General features: G+C 47.0%; 1 protein-coding gene across 5 annotated transcripts in view; it reads right to left on the minus strand.

Annotated features, from left to right (window-relative positions):
• Positions 1–7,500, minus strand: part of tmcc1a (transmembrane and coiled-coil domain family 1a) — a 27,636-nt gene that overhangs the window by 11,799 nt on the left and 8,337 nt on the right. The window lies entirely within an intron of this gene.

Below are 7,500 nucleotides of genomic sequence, written 5' to 3' on the forward strand. Positions count from 1 at the left end.
AAACGTACACATCTTCTACACTCAACTCTAACACCATCAGCATCTGACAAGTGCCCTGCGGAGGCTGTGAGTTACGGCGGTCTGCGCTGACGGAGGAGCGAGCGGCGGCAGAAGTTCAGCTGTGGTCAGAGTTGGCTCACGTCCACTGCGCTCCACTCTGGCGGCGGCGAGACGTCCAGCTGGCTTCATTTGAGAAAGAAGCTCCATCAGAGTGGGCATGTGTGAGTGAGTGAGTGAGTGAGAAAGAGAATGAGAGAGAGAGAGAGAGAGAGAGAGAGAGAGAGAGTTGTGTGGAAGAAGGGGGTGGTACTGTTGGGGTCTGTTCTGTTCCGTAATCCCGCTGTCTGGGCCAGAGCAACATTAAGCGCTTCTCAGCTTAACCAATCAATTGGGCGAAACCCCATAGACCCCTCTAGACCAATCAGCGACCGGACCAGCTTCTCAGCCAACCAATTACAAGTTCATTACCGGCAGCGCTGGGCAGCCAATCGTCAGTGCTATTGACAAAAACATCCATTGGGGTTATTGGTAAACGAATGGGTCCAGACACAAACCGAGGGATCAGACACAGTATACAGCGAAGCTGAACCAATTACTGCAACTCTGTCCAGAAAAGCATGTCCAGATTACATTGTCATATGACTCCATAGTGTGCGCATGTGTGTGGGACCAATTAATGGGAGTAGCGAAGCGGGACCAGCCGAAAGTTGGAGGGGAGAGGGGGGGGGGGGGGGTGATGGGGGGGGGGTTGCTTTCATGGCCAAGAGCTGCCAAAGCTGCTCTATAGAAGAGAGCTGGGGTGTTTAGGGGAAAGGTGACTTACATAAGAATAAGCGTCACTCAGCCAGTGCTTTGTGAAGTTCTCTGTGTGAGGAGAAATTACATGGTGCCCCATTATCTATCCGCCCGAGAACAAAGTGAGCAGTCTACTAATGCATCCAATAGAGCAGGGAAATCTCCCCTGTATGTAGGCCTATACATGTGCGCATAGGCAGCGGCCTGAGCTTGGTACAGTACATTCATTTCATTTTCACCCCACGTACTGTTTGTAGTAAATCTATAGCCAATACAAAAAATCATAGAAAATAATTCACCCAGAGGCTACAGCGTCACTACGTCACTACACACTGATGCACAACTATGCAGAAAAGTATGCAGCCTCTTCCGGAGACAAGGCCCTGCTTTCTCTTGTCACTCATGGAATTCCCATATTCTCTACCTACCTCACACTCAAATATTCCCCCTCCACAGTGTAGCTCAGCACGTGTACTTCACATGCCGGGAATGCCAGAATAACAATCTCATTCTTTATGTATTTGTGAGTGTGTGTGTGTGTGTGTGTGTGTGTGTGTGTGTGTGTGTGTGTGAGAGAGAGAGAGCCTAGAGGCAAATGTTTAGCCATAGACTCACTTTGGAATTACTACATGGGATTCATATTTTAGGATTGCTTGAGATGGAGCTGGATCAAAAGTGTGTGTGTGGGTGTGCATCTCTGTGTGTTTCATGGTGTGTGTGAGTGTGTGTGTGTGTGTGCTTGTGAGAGTGAGAGAGACAAACAAGAGAGTGAGTGAGTGAGTGAGTGAGTGAGTGAGTGAAAGACTCCAGTAGTGTGAGCTGGCACAAAAGCTGGACTCCAGAGAGGTTCCATAACATTCTGTCCCAGCTGACACCGATGCTCCCACATACAATACCAGCTGTCTTTCTCGCACGGCTTTACGTCTCCATACTGGAGCGCGGCAGAACACACCGGAACATTCCGCACGAGTGTGAGTGGGACAAACGAAAAAAAAAAAAAAAAAAAAAAGGCTGCGTGAGTAAGACAAAAAAGCTAAATGTAGCAAGCAGCAGGTGGGCTTCGTCCTAAACGAGACGCTGGAGTAAGTGCATAGTTATTTCAGTTGTCGCTCCGGGTCAAACCCGCAAATAGGAAGTAGAGCTCAGTATACTGTAGGCAGTTTGATAAACTTGTCACAGTCCGTAAGTACAGTAACCATCCGCTGTTGAGTCATGTTAAATGCCCAGCGCACATTTGGAATTTAATCCTACATCGTCATCATTATGTCCTCAGAATAAAGACAGACTGAGCCTTTGTACATTCCTCCTTGATTTCACATGGCGGGATATGGAACACAAACACACTATGCGGAAACAGGATCAGGCTACTTTGCCTGGCTCTCTGCTTATGTCTCAATAACACAAGTACGTCAGCAAGCCCAAGGATCACCAGAGCACCCCCCCCCCAACCACTTCTAAAAAGGACCAGCTGCTAAGCCACGATGGTCACTTCATTTCTCGTTTTGTTCTTTAGATAGTGCGACAAAATGTAGGTCTTAGTTCTGGGAAGCAAGGTCCGAGTTTACTCCTGGCAATCGAGAACAGCAGTATTCTCTTCTACTTCCTCACTTATAACACACAAACACAAACACACACACACAAACAGGCACACACACACACACACACACACACACACACACACACACACACACACACACACACACACACACACACAGACCCATTTATAAGGGTAAAGGCTAACAATAGTTAATTTGGAAACATACCATCTACTTACAGTAAATCGATCCTATTCACACTGCACGTCATAACCTCATAACTAGCATTACATGACAAACATGACACACACTTACAAAACCATAGACACACACACACACACACACACACACACACACACACACACACACACACACACACACCAGATAGAGATAGATAGATAGATAGATAGATACTTTATTGATCCCCAAGACACACACACACACACACAGACACACACACAGACACACACACACACACACACACACACAAAGACACACTCACACGCACACACTATGACTATGTGTGTATACTTGCTGTGCTTGTACACACACACACACACACACACACACACACACACACATGGGGATTTTCTGACCATATGCTCATATAGTGACTGAAGCGCTCTCTTGTCTCTGGCCTAAAAAGAGGAAAGCAAGAACACTCTCACACCAGAAACGAAACAGGTTCCCCATTCACAGAGCGATTCCAGCGCTGATTAAGGAGTTACGTAATCCGGCAAGGGACATGATTACTAGATGGATTTCTGCATGATTGCAAGGACCCCTTGTCCCTTCCACCACACATCCACATGTAAACAATCAAAACGTGGACACATGGAGGGCCGTCCGAAGGGGTCGAGGGTCGATCACGTGTTGGCCACTCTACAGTGGCACTGCATGCATGGCTGAGCGTGTGCTGTCCCTCTATGTCCCTCTGACCAGCCGTGAGGGACACAGTGTCCATAGGCCAAGCTCTGGCTCACAGCAGCCCGCGGATATCTCCCATACTAGACTGCTACAGGGCCCAGCTATCCTCAAATAGACACAGGTATGGATAGCAGCTGCTGAATTGTGTGTTTGTTTGTGTGTGTGTGTGTGTGTGTGTGTGTGTGTGTGTGTGTGTGCATCTTGCCCATACTTGTGCCTTTGAACACACTCATAATGAATTCTTCACTGGCTTTAGGTGCTTACCACACAATATTTAAATAGGCTAAGGTCACCCCTGCTGCTTGAAACATCTTAGAAGCAGCCAGAATGAACAGCATCCAACTATCTGAATTTCCTCATGAGGTTGTATGGGTCACCTGGCCTGCAATTCAGTTCATGTCTAGCATTGCTTTTGGTGCTCAACGTGAACTAGCAACCCATTCTATTCTTTTCATTGCTCCCTTTGTGACGTTTGACATTTTACCCCAAATGGGATGTAATCTGTTTTGCAAACGTCTGTTTGGATGGAAACAGCTGTCAAATATGGGCCAAATAGATATGTGTGAGAGAGAGCAATGCTCTGGAATGCCCTGAGACCAACACAAACAACCCAGACACACAAAGACCTTTACACATGAACACCCACTGCTCTTGTAATGACCCTAAATGAAATGATGATCATTTTGTTGTAAGTTTCATTACAATATCTTATCTACCGTCTCTGATTTCTGAATCAGCATTTGCAGTTGTAGGGAGACAGCAAGCCTGAGAAGGCAGTGGGTGTTCTTGACTCAACATAAACCTTCCACTAGAGGGAGTCCAAGGTCAGAAAATGCAGCTGGCCAATAATAACCAAGCCCCCCCTCAGACTCTCCCCTCCACACGCAAAGGTTTATCTTCCTGAAAACACGTTTCTCTCCTCTTTCTAATCCACCATTCCAAACTGTCTGTCTGTTGTTTGACAATTTCCTGTGCCATTCCACAGCTGGGGTTTCTACATTGCCTTTTTACTGATTTTGCTCAAGGCTAAAGGCCTCTCTTTTCAAATACCACAGCACAGAATTGGCAGGGGGGGAAACTGGAGCAGGCCTCAAAGTCAAGACGCTAACACAAGTCGACGCAACACAATGCAATACCCACTGCAATTTGATTTAGCGATCTCTCTAGACTAACAGCAGACGGATGGCTATTTTGGAGGTTGGCATGTTACCGGAAAGTCCTGTCATGCCTTCGTGGCCGCCTTCATTCTGCACCATGGCCTGCAAGGCATCCAACCAGCCAACCTGCTGCTGACCCACATCCAGGCTTCCGCCGCATAGGATAAGTTATACACACTACAAAGAGTGCTTGCGATGGGCCGACAAGAAACAAGGTTAAGCTATGTGGTTGGGGCAGAGCATGGGAGGGTTGTCAGCAGAACGAGACACTGAGTCAGGTCTGTGAGAATGCGAGTTATGCGAGAGGCTGCATAAGCATTACATTTCCTTCTGTATGAGGTCAGATGTGGTTGATGATTGGTCACGAGAGGTGAAGACTCGCGGCGTAAACTACAGTAATGCTTTGCACAGACACACACTGACTAGAACATATTGTACGCTCAGTGTTGCTCTATTTTTCTCCAGTGGAAACCATGAGATAAATTGATTACAACACAGATTAGACTGCTATATAAATCCCATGAGAGACATACAGTACAACGGCTTCAAATCTATTTACCAAAACGTACACTTATGTATGTGACTGCTGAGACAAATATATTATCACGAGTATAAGTAATGAAAGGAGTGAAAAGGAGTATATAGGATCATACCAGCATTAGTCTCTGTGCATAATAGCCTTACAGTAAATCACTATACACAATTGCATTACAGTTTGGTTCTAAATGTATGTATGTATGTACTGTATGTGCAATGGCCATGCCCACCAAAATGAAATATTATATTGCTGTCAGATGATGCAGAGTCCAGGCAGCAAAGTAATGATGACCCACGAGAGAATCTGTCATAGACGGCCAGGATAGAGGGAGAGGGAGAAAGGGAGGGTGGGAGGAAGAGGAGGAGAGGGAAGAGGAGGAGAGAGAGAGGAGGGAGAGGAGAGGGAAGAGGAGGAGGAGGAGGAGGGAGGAGAAAGCATGGCTCTTGTGGCCTGGGCCAGATGGAGAGAGCATGTTGTTCCAAGTGGGAGTGGGTCACAGGGCATGCCTGTGTGTGCTGCTCTGCTGCTGGGCAGCCACACGTGAGCGTGTCTCAGCACTGTGTCTAGATGTCAGGCTTGCTCAACACCACCCATCCAAACCTCCACAGTGTGGCTGTGAAACACAATGCGGTGTGAAACACAAGACACGAGACAATAACACCATGTTCTTCCTGGTGCTCTACCTTTCTCTTCTTCTTTTCTTCTCTCTTTTTATCCACAGATATGCCTTTCACTCTCTCTCAGGTTTATCTGGTTTACTGACCCCCATGACAGATGTGTCAGACGTCATTATTCTTAGCAGTGGGGGAAGAGGAAGTGGAGAAAGAAACCAGCATACTAATATAGGACATATCTTGTGTGTGTGTGTGTGTGTGTGTGTGTGTGTGTGTGTGTGTATGTGTGTGTGTGTGTGGTGTGTGTGTATGTACTGTATGTGTGTGCGTGCTTGCATGCGTGTGTGTGTGTATGTAGGTGTGTGTTTGTGCATGTGTGTGTGTGTGTGTGTGTGTGTGCGCGCGTGCATGCCTGCGTGTGTGGTTTGTAGGTGTGCTAATCCTTTCACACTTGTGAGATTTGAATATTAATTCTATTAGATGCCATGCAAACGGGTGCTTGCAGAATAAAAATTGGTCATGAATATGGATGTCTGCTTCATCACAGTGTGGGATAGCTTCAAAGAGATAACAACTGTGTGTCCCCATATGCATACACACACACACACACACACACACAATCACCTCAGCTTGCAATAGAAGTGGCCCATTTGAACAGTCTGGGTGCAGTTAAAAGCCACTGCAGAAACCACTGAGTAACGTACAGCACAGTCACATACCAACCACACTCACACATTGAAAACAAGCTGATGTCCTCCACCGCTACACAGGAAGCAACAAGCAGCCTCATGCACATCCACACCCTCACAAGAGCTCACCAAAATGTCTCACGCGTGTTACGAAACAGCTCGAAGACAACAGCGCTCTGACTGTCCAGCGGCGTCAAATCATCGGATGTGACTCTCACGTTAATACGGCACACCCTGTGGACTGTGAGTGTGAACACATGGACAAGTGCAAACAGTTACACCGGCTCTCCTCCCTCAGCTTCTTTGCTTTCAAATTGGATTTCTCTCTCTCCTTCTCTCTTTCTCTCTCTCTCTCCCTCTCTCTCTCTCTTTTTCTCTTCTTGTTGTTCTTTTTCTTCTCCCCCTCCTATCCACACACCTCCCCCTTCCCGTGGCCCTCCAACAAGGGGGGGTTCTGCCTGGTCTCCCTGGCAACAGAGGTGCGTACATCTGAGTCAACATTAATGTGTGTGCCTTCGGGTTGTATATTAGGTGTGTGTGGGCCACTCTGTTTCCACTGTGTAGACTGCTGCCACAACTCAAATCCAAGAACAATCAATACAGAATGATAAATAACAGTAAAGCGTACAGTCCCTCACACACACACTCGTTCTTCCTTAATAACATCCTTCATCACACACACACACACACACACAGACACACACACACACACACACACACACACACACACACACACACACACACACACACACACACACACACACACACACACACACACACACACACACACACACACACACACACACACACACACACACACACACACACACCTGTGACCATGTGTATATGCTCACTGTATATACCCTCCCACACACACACAAACTCATGAGGAGCTCAACACCTTGTCATAGCATTCCAAAGGCTAAACCAGGAATTTCAGCCTAGCAGATCTGGGAGATAGTACCAGCATGCATCTAGAGGTTTCTAAGAGGAGCGGTCACTTTATAGTCATTTGGCAATGAAAGAGCCTCCCCTACTGATCGATTAAAAAAAACAAAACTGCCATTTAAAAGCTCATTCCATGGAAGAGGCTCGCTGAAGCAGATGCGCGCCAGGCCTTCCATGTCTCCGCTGTGGCTCAGCAACCAGCCTAGCATGGAACTTAAAACATGACCATTCAGCCCAGCTGAAAACACATCTCAGTTATGTTGGTCTGAAAATGTTACAAAATGCCACACACACACA

Source organism: Sardina pilchardus, chromosome 3 (assembly GCF_963854185.1).
Source record: "Sardina pilchardus chromosome 3, fSarPil1.1, whole genome shotgun sequence".
Lineage (NCBI taxonomy): Eukaryota > Metazoa > Chordata > Actinopteri > Clupeiformes > Clupeidae > Sardina > Sardina pilchardus.